The sequence below is a fragment of the Pollicipes pollicipes genome, unplaced genomic scaffold (genome assembly GCF_011947565.3).
Source record: "Pollicipes pollicipes isolate AB1234 unplaced genomic scaffold, Ppol_2.1 Scaffold_7262;HRSCAF=8765_pilon_pilon_pilon, whole genome shotgun sequence".
NCBI lineage: Eukaryota > Metazoa > Arthropoda > Thecostraca > Pollicipedomorpha > Pollicipedidae > Pollicipes > Pollicipes pollicipes.
Genome location: NW_023597055.1, coordinates 6,033,354 through 6,048,796, shown reverse-complemented (window position 1 = coordinate 6,048,796; position 15,443 = coordinate 6,033,354). Strand labels below are relative to the sequence as shown.

The window sequence follows — 15,443 nt, the reverse complement described above, 5'->3', positions numbered from 1 at the left end:
TAGCACATCTCGTAAGGGAAGAGCTTACATTGGGAGCTATCGACGCGATGCATGATAACAGTTCATGAACATGTCACCAATAACCCTTAATCTGAACTGAAGTTTCGTTCTCCATAGCGTCACAACTACATTACCACGGCGACACGTTTGCTCAGCACCGGGCGGCAACGGCTGGAACGTACCGAAGGTATCGCCCGAACGACAGCAGAGACGCTTGTGAGGTTTCCGGCACCAGCGGCAGACATCCCTGTTCCATCTTCCGCACGCTTGGCCGAATTTGTAACATTTTCGACATGTAATGCATGAGTTGGTTCACTTCCCAATACGACTGAAACCTGCCACAGCTTTGATGTGCTAGTACTCATGGAGTCACTCAGTACGATATGACTTCTGTTTGCACGACGGCCTAGAATGCTGACATTTGTGGCGCAGATCTGGCACATGAGTATTCATTGTTCCAGGGAGCCAAAAGGCTGTTCAACCATCAAAGATCTGACACCATATGATTGCAACTGCTCACATGGAATGCATGATCCTCCTGGGTGCGTAGGGGGGTGGTTACTGCCTTGATACCTGATGCACACGCCCCTTGAGAGTCTGAAAGGGATCATCTTGCCTTTATGCATCTGTTACGGATAATTGGATTTATTAGAGACGTTTATGGATTTATTAGATTTATAGGATTACAGAGACGTCCGGTTTAAAAGAGACAATAATATTAATGATACAGTTTATTTCGCACCACCAGGCTGGCACATATCTTTGTACACATAGAAAATATACGCAGCACACTCACAAACATAGAGGAAGACAGAAGGTGACGCACTCAGAAGTTGTTTGATAGGTCGGAGGATATTATCCTGGGTCATGACCTATTTCGCGCATTTGGTGGCGATCGCGGGACAAACCGACCCACGTGAGCGAAAAGATGTTCCAGACATGTGACCTGCTGACTCCCGGGAAGTCTAATACCATGAAATTATATGCATGTCTGATATGCGCATATGTTCTGGCGATGACCCCACTAACCCCTACTTCGCTTACATGCAATGCCTCAACAATGCTGTTCTCAATGGACACGAGTCTTTGGTTGAACTCCAGCTACTAAATAGGTACTTACATGGGACAAGGCTTTCCCGTCCCGTTGGTTCAGTTGGTTAGAGCTCATACCTTCCGATTCTGCCACCCATGTCAGGATGCGCTCGGGTCGTTTTGAGCGCTCGCTATTTGCGCTTGTCAGGTATTGCCTGCGGCCGGTGGCAGCAGCCGCGGTAAAGGTCAAGTGACGTCAGAGGGCGAGGCGGACCGTGCCGAGCATTGCGGCACGTTAAACTTATACCATGAAATTCTGCCGTTGCCTGGAATCGCGCGATCGGATGGTAGGGGTCAGAGCTCACACAACAAGCACTGCTTGAGGTGAGATCGTTTCCCACATATCCATAGAAGCTGTTTCCAGATATCCATAGGTAGAGGTTCAAGCTCTAGAGAGAACTGGCCACTACAGGGCCTATGTTTAAGCTTCTCCGCTCATCTTATTATGTATTCATTAACAATGATATTTGGGAGCTTAGAGTTAAACAGGTGTGGCACTGTATATGACCTTTGAGAGTTGAAAAACATGCATAGTTTTTTACATTGATTTGAATATTCCTGCGCATGACAAATACTTGGCAGCTACGACTCAACGCTTTAAGCCCTTTCCTCGTGATAGATAAAAGCACTGTGTTATCGGCAGAGACTACTTTATTTGCTGTTCATTTCACCACATAACAAGCGATGGTAACATTTGCAACTCACGAAGAAGCTAAACTATGTACACATTGAACAGCAGTGGTGAGACGTTACCTCCTTGACGCACACCATTCTGTACAATAAAAGGATCCGATACACTGTCTGACCTCTTAACTCCCACCTTGAGGGTTCTTACCACCCTAGAAAGACTCCTCTTGCTGGCTTTACTTTTGCAGCTTGTTTTGCAACAGTTTTTCATCTTTCAGGGACATTCACAACATCATCTGATCAGGGACCGAGACAATGTCATCGAATTTTCTTGTCACCAAACGATCCGCTATTCAGTTGTCTACAGCTATGCAAAATTTGGCGCCGCTACGCCGCGCCATTCGGAACCATTCGGGAAAAGCTTTCGGGGGGTCAATCTGACCTCTCCCACCTGAGCGCGCATTTAAACGACTGATGTATTCAAGTATGTGGGCGTTAGCACGGGAATTACATGAAATGTCGTACTATGGCTTTGATTTCTCCCCTGTAGCGTCTAACACAGCGACTCTTTAGAGTGACATCCAGTAGACAACTTTTACGTTAAATGCTCAGCGTTGCATACTTAGTTATGAATGATGCATAAATTACCCATAATATACTATCAATTTTTACCCTGGAACATATTGTAGCGTATCTGACCCCAGATTCAGTCTATATTTGGCACCATTCCTGCACTTTACGGACCAATATCTCCCCGAGGAAATCAAAATTCTGGCGAGCTGCATCATCTCGAGGAAACTCATGCTGATGCGAAGGTAGCGATGCTTGCAAATATAGCCTACCTTGCCTAGAGTGGAAGCCGTACACGATCAGCAAAACATTTTGTCTATTGGGCTGTCCGTGCGCTTTTTTACAGCAATTTATTAGACCGTCGACCGATGCTCGTTTTGATGGCTGCAGAAACCATATGTGCCATCTTTAGGACGGCAAAATCACGTAGGAAAACTATCTAAGAGAATGTTTCGCTTGAGTAATGGCGTTACAGCATGCGTGGGGCGCGCTGCATATCAAATGAAAACACTAATAAACCCAAAAACAAACGATGGAAATGGAACGTGAAAATGATCATCACGCATCCTGTCAAGAGGAAGGTTAAAATAGTTGGAAGAAATGATGGCTATAGGGTGGCCCTTACGTTTTTCTTCGAAGTTGACTCATCTAGTCATCAACCCGTGCTCATTAATCTGGATGAAGGAGTCTGATGAAAAAGTGATATTCAGGGAGCAAAATCCTCACCGAAAGCCTTGATAATCAAACTTTTTACTTACCTAACGAGTGGAACATGCCAAGTTGCCTGTCAAACGGGAGCACTAGTGAACAAAACTGTACAGATGCAAAGAAATGCCCAAATTTTCCAGGCAACAATTAGGGACCATGAAAAACTCAAATATTTACGCTTTCCGACGATTTTCTTCAAGGTTGGTTCAAGGATCTGGAGGTCGTGCTCAGAAGGCCAAGGTCCAGACCTGGGAAGCTCGGGAAGCCGAGACACAAAAGGTCGATGTTGGAATATTCGGGGCTAAGGTGGCCTACGTTCAGGTGTTCGAGGCCCTTTCGGCCGCTACGGTGTCGAAGGTCTGGTACAATGTCAAAGTTAAGAGAGTTTGGATTAGAGAAATCAATGCTCAGAATGTCGCGGTTCAGGAAATCGAGGAGTTGGCGACCGCCGCAGAAAACGTCCATGTTCTGAGTACTGGAGTTTTCAATGTTTTCAATTTCAACGAATTACGTGCCTAGAATTCCATAACCTTAAGCGGGAAAGGAGTCTGTGTGTGGACCTGTCGATCCATGTGACGCTGATATGGGCATTTTGTCAACCTGAAAATGACCTACTTTGTACCTGATGGCGTCGAGTACCCGTTTGTCAGATGACCAGGTGTCGTTCGCACTGCCCGCCACAATACCCATGCTTTACGGACCGGCGCCGATGCATTTTGAGCTGGCACAACAGATGCTAACAAATAGTTGGTTCCGTAATTGTATTCAACGTAAAGCCCAACTACAAGCAGCTAAATGTCCGGTTCGCATAAACACCTGTTAAGAATTACGTACGACCTTGCTGTTACGCCACCAACATAGCATGGGTCTTCCTTGTAACTGCAGTCACTTCACATCTGGTTTCAGTGCAGTCGTTATCCATCCCTTGACGACAGCGGCAGCCGGCAGCACATGGTGCAGCTAGCCTTTCTTGCAATGTTTTCCTTTGCAGAAGACACAGCACCATCCTTTTTGACAGTTGCCGTTTAGTGTGCTGCAGGTATTTGGGAAACTGCATTTTCTCCCGCATTCACCTGAAATTAGAGAACGGTCGCTCGCAAGGATTTGTGGATGTTAAATCTTCTCCAGCATGGTGATGTAGCTTCGACGAACATAACGTCAGCCAATGTGAAATGCAGAAGCGTGCCATTTATGACAACCATCCAATGACTAAAAAAAAACTGCTAACATGAGCATATGCAATGCTCGAAATGCATATTGCATCTCTAAGAAACCTGGAGAGCGCATTTCGTGAGAGAAAGCCTGATGGGCGAGCGATCGACGCCATGTATGACATGAGTTGATAAGCATCTCACAGTCAACCTCCGCTTTAGCTGGGGTTTTGTGTAGCACAAGTCCACAGTGGTTCAGAAATGCACCACTCCTAGAAATAGACTTCGCTGAGAGCTACGGTCTAATTTGGGCCTTCAATGAGTCAGTGACCTTGCAAAGTACGCCTAAATCTTGCATAGCACAAGATCCAGCCTTTAAATGCTTACAGCTATGCAAAGTTCTGTGTGACCACGCCGCGCCGCTCGCAATCCATTTTGAAAAAAATAGCATCCGGGGCAGCTTCACACACACCCGAGCTTATGTTAGAACTAAACAGCACATCTCGTAAGGGAAGACCTTACATGTGAGCTATCGATGTGATGCATGACAACAGTTTATGAACATGTTACTAACGACCCCTAGTTTGAACTGAAGTTTCGTAGTTCATAGCGTCGCACATCACCATGGCGACAACGTCTGCTCATCACCAGGCGACAACGAATGGAACGTACTGTATGTGTCGCCCCGAAGACAGCAGAGACGTTTGTGAGGCCTCCAACACCAGCGGCAGACATCCCTGTTCCATTTTCCACACGCCTTGCCGAATTTGCGACACCTTCCACCTGCAATGCACCGGTTGGTTACCTCTGTTTCCGGTTGAAGCCTGCCACACTTTTGACGTGCTAGAACTCAATGACTCAATTAGCACGATACAACGCCTGTATGCACGACGGTCTGGAGTGCTGACAATTGGGGTACAGATCTGGCATATGGCTAGCGGCCTAATGCGCTGCTGAAGGAACCCAAAGGGCTCTTTTACGATCAAAGTTTTGGTACCATACAACCGTGACTGCCCACAGGGAATACATGATTTTCTTGGGTTGGTTGAGGTGTGGTTGCCCCCCTAATACCTCACGAACACATCTCTCGGAGGTCTGAATAGGATCGTCTTACCTTTTTGCATTTTTACTGATATCTAGATCAGACACGCCCGGTTTGATAGGAACAATAAAATTAATAAGCCGTTGATTTCGCACCACCCGGTTGGTGCAAATGCCGGGGGTGCTGGTACAGGACATCTTGGGGTGGTCCAGTCGACCAGAACGATTCTGCTCAATATATGAACCGGCTGCCGAGGCTCGTTGCCGGTGTTTTATTGTCACACTGCAGGATCAACCAGACATGACGTTGTAACATTCACATTACATTTGTAGCCGTGCTGGTGCTACGGGGGTCGGCGCATATCAACGTAGCGTCGAGCCCGATGAACTACCCAGGGCTATGTTGGTCGTGATCCGCATATCACGCGGAGCTGAAGCTACGCTTGGTGGATGCAACGCACCAAATGAACACTAATGCCAATTTGGAAAGAAAGCTAAGTGATTACCAATGCAATGGAGCCGCATACCAGTCGACATACACCTGCCTTATTTTGGTGAGATACAAATGACAAAATACGTAAAATACACGCCATGCTCTGAGGCAGGGGACGGCTACTTAGGTACTCGCTCTCTTTTATGGCATTACTGTATTGTAAAGACGACATATGACAGGGGATTTCCGTAGAATAAAGGTAGAATTAATAGGTGGGAACGCGCACAATGCAAAGTTGAAATAAAAGGCCTGAGATCTAGGTCATATCGTTAACTTTTTTCAAACAGATTCATGTGAATTTCATTCGGTCCCGTTGAATAAATTTTTGTGATCTTGAAATCATATATACTCATGTCTACTCTGGGTATTATTATGAGTGCCACGGCACTAAAAAATACGTAAACTCTAGTTATGTAAACACAATTATGGATGTTAAGAAACGTAAGCGGGTTCATATGTCGACGTTCAGAAGTCAGAGCGCGTGTTATTGTGTCTGTTGCACTGAACGCATCAGGCAACCCTTTACTAATTTTCAGTAGATTCCGAACCTTGGCCATGCCAGTCGTGCTGGCTGAGATGGTGAATATACACAATCCCGCCGCAAACGACGCCTTCCTCGATGGACCTGGCTGTACACAATGGAAGGGTATGTCCCACATTCGTATGAGCTTTTGAACTGAAATATAACTGAAACTGAACTGAAATAACAAGTGGTCGAAACAACGGAAGATTATTGGCGAAAAGTCAGATTTGGCTGTTGAATGCGCGTCTTCAACGCGTACGTGAACACTTTCAGGTTGTGCTGCACTCGCTGCTGACAGGGTGTTGCTAAGCCGATCCAGGAAATTTACGCGGACGTGGGGTGCAGTACCTGCACCGCGAGGGTGGGATGCGGTACCGCGAGTGCTGCGCTGGCGAAGGTTACCGGACAAGGCAGGATCGTTTGGCTGTGTTCGCGTCAGTACCTCGCTCCCAGACTGAAAAAAACACACGTGGTGGCGGATGTGTCCGGTGCGTCGGGGGAATTTCAAGCGCTCAGAGTTCAGTGGAAGGCCGCCTCCAAATCCAGCGCGTGGAGAGCATTCGGTGTTAAGGAATCAAAATGTTGTCAAGGCTATTCCAGACGAAACGCTCAAAACGTTTGTTCTGACTATAACAGCTAACGTTCAAACACATTTTGCCCGACTTGAGTCCGATGCACAAGCGTATCAACTTTAGCACTTGGACCTGTAGACGTCCGAAGCGATGCATGCGCTTTTTGCAGAAAGACTTCAGCCTCGTTATCAAATTTTCTGCATTTCATATCCCATCTGACTTAGCGCGCAGGCGATTTGAAACCATGTTTCGTGGTCAGTAGCCAGGCTTCAAAAACTACAACTTACAAAATTACAAGAAACTATGCTCCGCGCCTCTTGTGCCTAACATGTCCGGTGGTAGCAGGGAGCAACGCCATTACAACTATTAGGTATGCAGTATATCTCAGCGCATACTTTGGCTCCTTAAGCTGGTTTTTCGCATAATTTGAAGTAAGTTCAACCTATTTTCTACCACATAACCCAATGAAGTGAGCATGTGAAAGATTTGTTCACGACACAAAATCGCCGACTGCCATGCATGTGCAGTCATACAGCGTGATAGCGATCATCTCACATCACTGCCGTGTCTCGACCCTCGCCCCCATTCGCTGTTTCTTTATAACGCAAACGGATACAAGAGGGATGGGATAATGTGTTAATACAACCCCCTTTCACGTTGAAATAACGAATGTAGACCCTCACAGAGACAAAGCAAAAGACGTTGAAAAGCAGGACTTTGCCGGGCAGCGTAGGTCCAAACCGCATCGCAACTTAGCTGGGACGTGACTCCGCGTAGGCTTAGGCAACTATCGCAGAGCATTAGCTTCATTCACATGGTGTTATACGTCATTTTCGCGGGATGACGCAGCACCTTCCTTTGTTACAGTTACCACCCAATGTGCTGTATCAATAGTCGCGACGGCGTTTTGCCCTGTGTTCGTTTGAAACGAAAGAGTGATCAGTCCTCACGATTGGTGCATGGCGTATATCAGAAAAGATTTGGTGTGTAACGCCAACGAATATTTCATCAGTTATCCTGCATATGAAAGCGCATTACTCATGGTAAACATCTTACAATTTCAACGCGTAACAGCTGCTAATATCAGCAGGTAATGATAGGAACATCAACACACTCGAGACGCAGATCGCATCGTTAAGAAAACTGAGCAACACATCAGGTAAAGGCAGGACTGACGTGTGAGCTATCGACGCATCAGGTAAAGGCAGGACTGACGTGTGAGCTATCGACGCACCACGAAAAGGCAGGACTGACGTGTGAGCTATCGACGCATCAGGTAAAGGCAGGACTGACGTGTGAGCTATCGACGCATCAGGTAAAGGCAGGACTGACGTGTGAGCTATTGACGCATCAGGTAAAGGCAGGACTGACGTGTGAGCTATCGACGCATCAGGTAAACGCAGGACTGACGTGTGAGCTATCGACGCATCAGGTAAAGGTAGGACTGACGTGTGAGCTATCGACGCATCAGGTAAAGGCAGGACTGACGTGTGAGCTATTGACGCTATGGATGACAAGAATAGATGAACATCTCACAGGCAACCCCCCGCTTTAGCGAGAGTTTCGCAGTGCGTAAGATTAAAACTACGTCACCTTGGTAACACACGTGCTCAGCAACGGCTGGACCGTGCTGAAGGTGTCACCGCCCAAGGAGGCACCGGAGACGCTTGCGAGGGCTTAACGTAAGCGACAGACAACTGGTTTCCATTTCCCGCCCTCTTCGTCGAATTCGTAACACCTTTGACCTAATACGCATCAGTGGGTTATATATAACATCAGTGGTATCAATACCTACTCACAATTGAAACCTGTCATAGCTCTGACGTGCTAGAACCCATGGGGTCACCACGATTTCATGCTCATTTCGACGACAGCTTAAAACGTTGAAAACTGTGGCACAAGTCTGGCATATGGCTAGCGGTCCAATACGCTGCCCGGGAGAATCAAAAGGTTATTTTACGATCAAAGCATTGACACCACGTGCCTGTAACTGCTCACAGCATAGGCGCGGTTCTTCGGGGTGGGCGGGGTCTGTGGGACTGTGATATCTCTTGGTGCCTGCTGTGACATGACAACTGCAGTCTGGTGTCCTCTGCGATTCCGTGCTTCAATGGCCACCATTTGCGAACTGTCGCCTTGCATTTCAAACTTGCACAACAGATGTAAACAAATACACGATCCCGTAATTGTATTCAATGTAACACCCTCTCGTAAGAAGCTGCCTGTCCGGTTCGCATAAACACGTGCAGGAAATCGAACACGATCTTGCAAACGTGCTTTCAACATAAAATAGGAATACCGTGTGCATGCAGCGATATATCAACATCACTGCAGTCGTTATCCATCCCGTGATGACAGCGGCAGCCGACAGTAGGTGGTGCAGTTAACCCTTGCAACGTTTTCCTTTGCACCGAATACAGCACCATCCTTTGCTACAGCTACCTCCCAATGTGCTGCATCGACGGGGGAAGCGACATTTTCTTCTGCATTCCTCTGAAATGAGGGGTTGATTTGTCGTCACAATTGGTGCATGGTGGATATTACAAAGTAAGTGGTGTGTGACATGAAATAATATTTCGTTATTTATCGTAACTAGAAGAACGTATTATTCATGGCGAGTATCCTATGACTTCGATGCCAAAACGCATCTGATACGATGATGTTTTGATATGAAAATGAATACAACGAAACACAAATCGCATCTTTAACACACGACGATGTGACCGGTTAAGCATCCTTCGCTCGGGTGGTGTCAGTTTGACACCCTGTGATATCAAAAGTATGAAAGCTGGAAACACCAAATAAAGAGAATGGGCTGCTTATATGTGAAATCACTTGTGTCAAAATTATAGGTTCCCAGGTCATGACTTTGTGGTCAAACGAGGTCAACAAGATCGAACTTCAGATTAGTATCCCCAGACCCTTTCGTGCAACTGCTTTGCATCTAGACAATATAAGTTCAGTGACCTTGTCTGACCTTAATAAGGTTATGACAAACGCAAATACACAAGACTGACCCTTTTGCACTTGAAAAATCATCAAAGTCTCCGCTAGGAATACGTTCCTAACAACAAAATATTAATCTTGGTCATTTTAGGTCAGTGACTCAACCTGACATTTAGATGTTCATGGATCATGTATGTTGCAATCCCTGTCTTTGCTAACTTCGAAATGAGCTCCAGAAGCTATTTCTTGAAGCAAGCCCTCGAACATAAAACGCTACTTCTGACTTCGGCCTGACATTCATACCTGGCCGACTTCAATGGAAGTTGTTGTTTTATAAATGCAATTGGTTTATGGCACGATTAACTATCTCAGAGATGAATGGCTTCGTCAAACACTTCGTCGTCGCTTCAAATATAAGAATTTCTTGAAATGACATTCGCTGAGAGCCACGGCCCTATTTTAGCCTGCAATAGGTCAGCGACCTTAAAAGCTATTGTGGAAGGCACGTCTAATTCTTGCATAGCAATTATCTACGGCTATGCAAGGGTCGGTGTGACTACGATGTGCCGTTCGCAATCCATTTTGAAGAAACAAAGCATCCGGGGCAACTTTACACACAACCGAGCGTATGTTAGAACTAAATAGCACATCTCGTAAGGGAAGACCTTACATGTAAGCTATCGATGTGATGCATGACAACAGTTCATGAACAAGACCCTAGTTTGAGCTGGGGTTTCGTAGGCAATAGCGCCACAACATCACCATGGCTACAAGCTTGCTCAGCACCGGGCGGCAACGGCTGGAACGTACTGAAGGTGTCGCCCCAAAGACAGCAGAGACGCTTGTGAGGTTTCCAGCACCAGCGGCAGACATCCCTGTTCCATCTTCCGCACGCCTGGCCGAAGCTGTAACACCTTCCACCTGCAATACGTGAGTTGGTTACTTCACCAATACGGTTGAAGCCTGCCACAAATTTGACGTGCTAGAACTCAAGGAGTCACTTAGCACGACATAGCTTCTGTTTGCACGACGGTCTGGAGTGCTGACAATGGGGACGCACATCTGGCATATGACTAGCGGTCTAGTATGTTGCTGAAGGGAACAAAAAGGCTCTTTTACGATCAAAGCTTTGGCACCATACAATCGTGACCGCCCACAGGGAATATGTGATTCTCCTGCGTTGGTTGAGGTGTGATTGCCCATCCCCCCCCCCTCCCCAATACCTCACGAACACATCCCTCGGGGGTCTGCAATGGATCATCTCACCCTTTTGCACCTTTTACTGATATCTAGATCAGACACGCCCGGCTTAATAGGAACAATAATATTAATAATCCCGTTGATTTCGCACCACCCGGTTGGTACACATGCCGGGGGTGCCTCTACAAGACATCTTGGGGTGGTTCAGTCGACCGGAGCGATTCTGCCCAATATAGCAGCTGCTACTATGAGTAGTAGCTTCAGACGGGTCATTTTAGCAGCTGGATAGTTTGCCTAGATGCGTATTCGGATCACAGTTTGCGGGACAGTTTGCTACAAAATACTCCCATCATTAGCATACCAGCTTACCTGACATAACATGGTAAAAAAAGAAAAGTGGACCTAGAAAAGTGAGGAAGCGAGACTTAAAGCTGACAGTTTTTCTTGTGAAGGCGCCTGCACCATCGGTCTTACAGAAAATCTGAAAGCGGGGTAGAAGGCCCACCAGCTAATTTTGGGAGACATGCTGTCCCCGCCGTTCTCACCTACTAGTGGCATCTACTTTGGCAAAGGTGGAAAATCATTGAAAAGGGTGAAAATTGGTAGTGCAGTATGATGGAACGACTTGGAAGTAATGAACAAAGTATCTAGCTTAAAACTTATAGAAAATTTTTGATAAAGCAGGCATAAAATTGTGCAGTTCCTTGAAAACATCTAGGGATGCTGAACATCTGAAAATAAAGACAGAATGGTTTGGCTAAAATAGGTGGAAATAGGGAAAAGCACAGGTCGAGAACGCTTAGCACATACTTGCCAATTTTGCCTGGCAAAGCCACCGTTACTTTCAGGCAAATATGCAAATGAGTTGATAGCCGAATGTACAAATTCAAAAACCAAATTCGACACCAACTTTCAAAAAATGCATGGTAATTAACAGGTCATAAATGGACCGGCCTCTTAGTTAAAAAACGTAATAATTCACTTCCAAAGAGGTACCACACATATACATTTCTACTTGACCGCCTGAAGTGCAAACATGAAAAACGCCAGAAACCCACCTTCAGTGGTCACAAACACCAGACAAAGCACGGCAATCAATGGCAGCAGACGCATTGTTGGTGATAGACGACTCAACAGAATATGCCTATGTTTCCTTTGGTCGCTTTTTATACTGGCAAAAACGGACCAGGAAGCGGAGGGGACGTCAATCATCCCGTCCCCTCCAAAGGTCAACAAACAAGCCTGTCATGCCTGGCGACATTTGCAAGAACAAGGTGAAATCATCAGCCATAACCTTTGTTTACGAACGTACCATTACTGCTTAGTCACACAGGGAAGGGCGTAGAAGACAATGCCGACATGGCCCGTGCAACGTATTCAGAATGTAAGTACATGGAACGTACCGACAGATTGTGATAAAACGTTGCGTTAGTCACCTCGTTGAATTAGGATGTTGAATGGTGTTAATAGTCGAGTTGCCATTTTGATGCTTCCTTGCTGACACCTCGCAGTGTGGAGTACCGCGGACTTTTTTCACGGAAATATGTTCCATGCTGCTTGGAGATCCAAATTAGCTTAGTAGCCACTTGGGTATCTGAGCATTCAACGTTTTTTCTACTATCGATGGATTAGAAGGTCGTTTGACACCATTTTTGACAGATTTTCCATGACAGGGAGTCTATTTCTGCACTTTGTTTTCACGAATGGGTCAAATTCATGGCCAAGGTGCCGGTCAAAGGTCAAAGGTTGCTAAATCTCAAATGTTATTTGTGATGCACAAATTTTTAACTTCGCAGCTCCCTGCATCATTCGATTTAATTTACAATCTCTACGAATCCAATGACATGGATATGAGGCGAGCAAAACATTTAGAACAACCTTTCTCTTATCGTAGTTATAGACTATTTACAGCATTATGCCTTGGCCCTAAGCTGTGGAACGACATTATGGTTGTATATTTTCCAAGAATAGCTTATATCCCTGTATCGAAAACCATCGTTAAGAACATCATCCGCAAGCATTTCGTGAACACATATTAACGTAACAAACATAGTTGAAGACATTGCCATCCTTGTGCTGTACATATCCAACGCACTTCATGTTTGACCTCCTTCATGTTTCATAATCAATTTCTGATATAAAGTCATGCACATATACCCAAATTCATGGCACTAGCTCCGGGAGTTCTCCCAGCAACAAGCTCTGCTTAGCTGGGTGGACTCCCTGGAAATCCAGCCCAAAACCCAGCACAAAAATGACCAGGTAATTGCCCCCTCCGACTTGTGACTGTATAACCCTTACTAACACGGGGAATTGAGTGGTTGTAGATTATTGGGCGGTTGTAGCGGGCTGTCATTAGCTGATTTTTGCTAATGACTACTTTAAGCCTTTTCATCTATGATTTTTCCCTACCTCTCACATAACACAATTCCCTCGGGTCTGCTCCACCTCCTCGCCTGTTTTTTTAAAGTTTGTTTCATCTTCCTAGCTGGGAGTGCCGCGACTTGATTTTATGTTTTCTGGTGTTAACGTACGGTTGACTGCGTCGCTGGGATTGAGGGAGGGCACTCCTGGTTACCTGTTCTTGGGTAACGGCCTAGAAAAAAAGAAAAAAAAGATGATTACGAATGACGAAAATAATCTCGATTGATCGATACATGTCGTGCAGTGTCCTCTTCCACTCACTGTAGGAGTGCCACTCACGGAGGCAGCATGTGTTATATACTGTAGTTATATAAACATGTGCTACATACACGACGCATGCGCTGTAGAAAACGTTTCCACCTGACCGCGCACGTGTGGAATAGTTGTCATCCTCGTACTTTTTATATGAGACCCTGCAATGGCAGCTGCCACGAAAGAGTAGCGGAAATCTTCTATGTAACCAGTTCAATGTAGATAGGAGGCCAAATTTCCTTGTCTTGCTGCTGGCGCATCTTTGCACATTTCTCAGAATTCAGAATGCTAATCCAGTCTCGAACTTTTACTTTGCCGACCTAGACGGTCGTGTGAGACCGTTGTAGAGAGAACTTCGATGGCAGGGAGCCCATTTCTGCTGTTATTTTTTATGCATGACGTCAACATGAGAGTCAAATCGAAAATCAAACGTTGAACTTGATTTATATCACTAAAATCACTTCCATTGAGCGATGCCTGTGTTTTCTGTCCTCTCGTATTCATTATAAGAGTACAACTCACAGCAGATGCATGTCTTATAAATAGTAAAATATAGAAGGACGCGCTAAACGCACGACGTATGTTTTGAGAATACCATAAGGTTTTGGTATATCAGGTATATAAAGGTACACAAGTACCAACGGATGTACTATAGTTTCCGTTCAGAAACTCGTTGCCGCAATGTGACACGCTATGAGTGACACGTTATGACACTCCGAAACTCGTCGCCGTAATGCGACACGCCATGGGTGACACGCTATGACACTCAGAAACTCGTCGCCGGAATGTGACACACTATGAGTGACACGTTATGACACTCAGAAACCCGTCGCCGCATTGTGACACGCTATAAGTGACACGCTATGATACTCAGAAACTCGTCGCCGCAATGTGACACACTATGAGTGACACGCTATCACACTCAGAAACGTGTCGCCGCAATGTGACACGCTATGAATGACACGCTATGACACTCAGAAACTTGCCCACGCAATGCGACACGCCACGAGTGACACGCTGTGACACTCAGAAACTCGTCGCTGCGATGCGACACACTATGAATGACACGCATCTGTTCAAGTATGTGATTCCTTCGCTCACGAATCACCCTACTGTAGCTTTATATCCAGGAGAAAAAAGATTAAACAAATTAGCAAATTATGCAATTGACAAGGAATGAACAAACTAATAAAAAACCAAAAAAAACAAATTATGCTATTGTAACTTAATTTCGAGGAGAACACACGATGACACAAGGAAATATTGGTAGGCTCATAATGCGATTCCACAAAAGCTGTCAAAACCCAATTAAAGGGATTTTGACTTGAAACGAGACTGTCTACTGCAAAGCCGTAGATAAACCTTGTACAAACACCGCCCAATGGGGAACCTCGGGGCTAAAGTGGCAGCGATTACGCATCTGCATCTGCTGATGTTCAATGTCACGACCCCTGTTACGATCGTTTCTGTGACGTTTCCGTGCACCGCATCTCTACCAAGAACCCTGCCCATGTCCTCCCGGTCGAGTGCTCTCAGGATAACTCCATGTAGTCGCTCAGCTCCCGGTGTGGCTTGTTGCCATTAAGTAGCCACGCAGCTGCACGGCGATGACGACGTGGAATGCCCTCAGGCCGTTGGTCCAGGCCTTCCGGTTGTGCTGCTGGTGATGCCGCCACCAAACGCTGCGCTCATGGCTACGTTCACGAAAGCTCTCCTCATCAGTGTCCTTACACAGCCCCGTTCACGACAGTTCCTCTCATCAGTTTCCTTACACAGCTCCGTTCACGACAGATCCCCTCATCAGTGTCCGTACACAGCCCCTCTTACGACAGGTCTCCTCATCA

General features: G+C 46.0%; 2 long non-coding RNA genes across 2 annotated transcripts; both read right to left on the bottom strand.

The window, feature by feature from the left end:
* Window positions 1-3,741: 3,741 nt before the first annotated feature.
* On the bottom strand, window positions 3,742-4,933 carry LOC119113729 (uncharacterized). Its single transcript, XR_005095952.1, has 2 exons — window positions 4,821-4,933; window positions 3,742-4,070 (listed from the first exon to the last, which is right to left on the bottom strand). It is a non-coding gene; the product is annotated as an uncharacterized LOC119113729 (long non-coding RNA).
* Window positions 4,934-8,950: 4,017 nt separating this feature from the next.
* Window positions 8,951-12,096, bottom strand: LOC119113714 (uncharacterized). The gene is made up of 3 exons (XR_005095938.1): window positions 11,982-12,096; window positions 10,534-10,644; window positions 8,951-9,270 (listed from the first exon to the last, which is right to left on the bottom strand). It is a non-coding gene; the product is annotated as an uncharacterized LOC119113714 (long non-coding RNA).
* Between the last annotated feature and the right edge of the window lie 3,347 nt (window positions 12,097-15,443).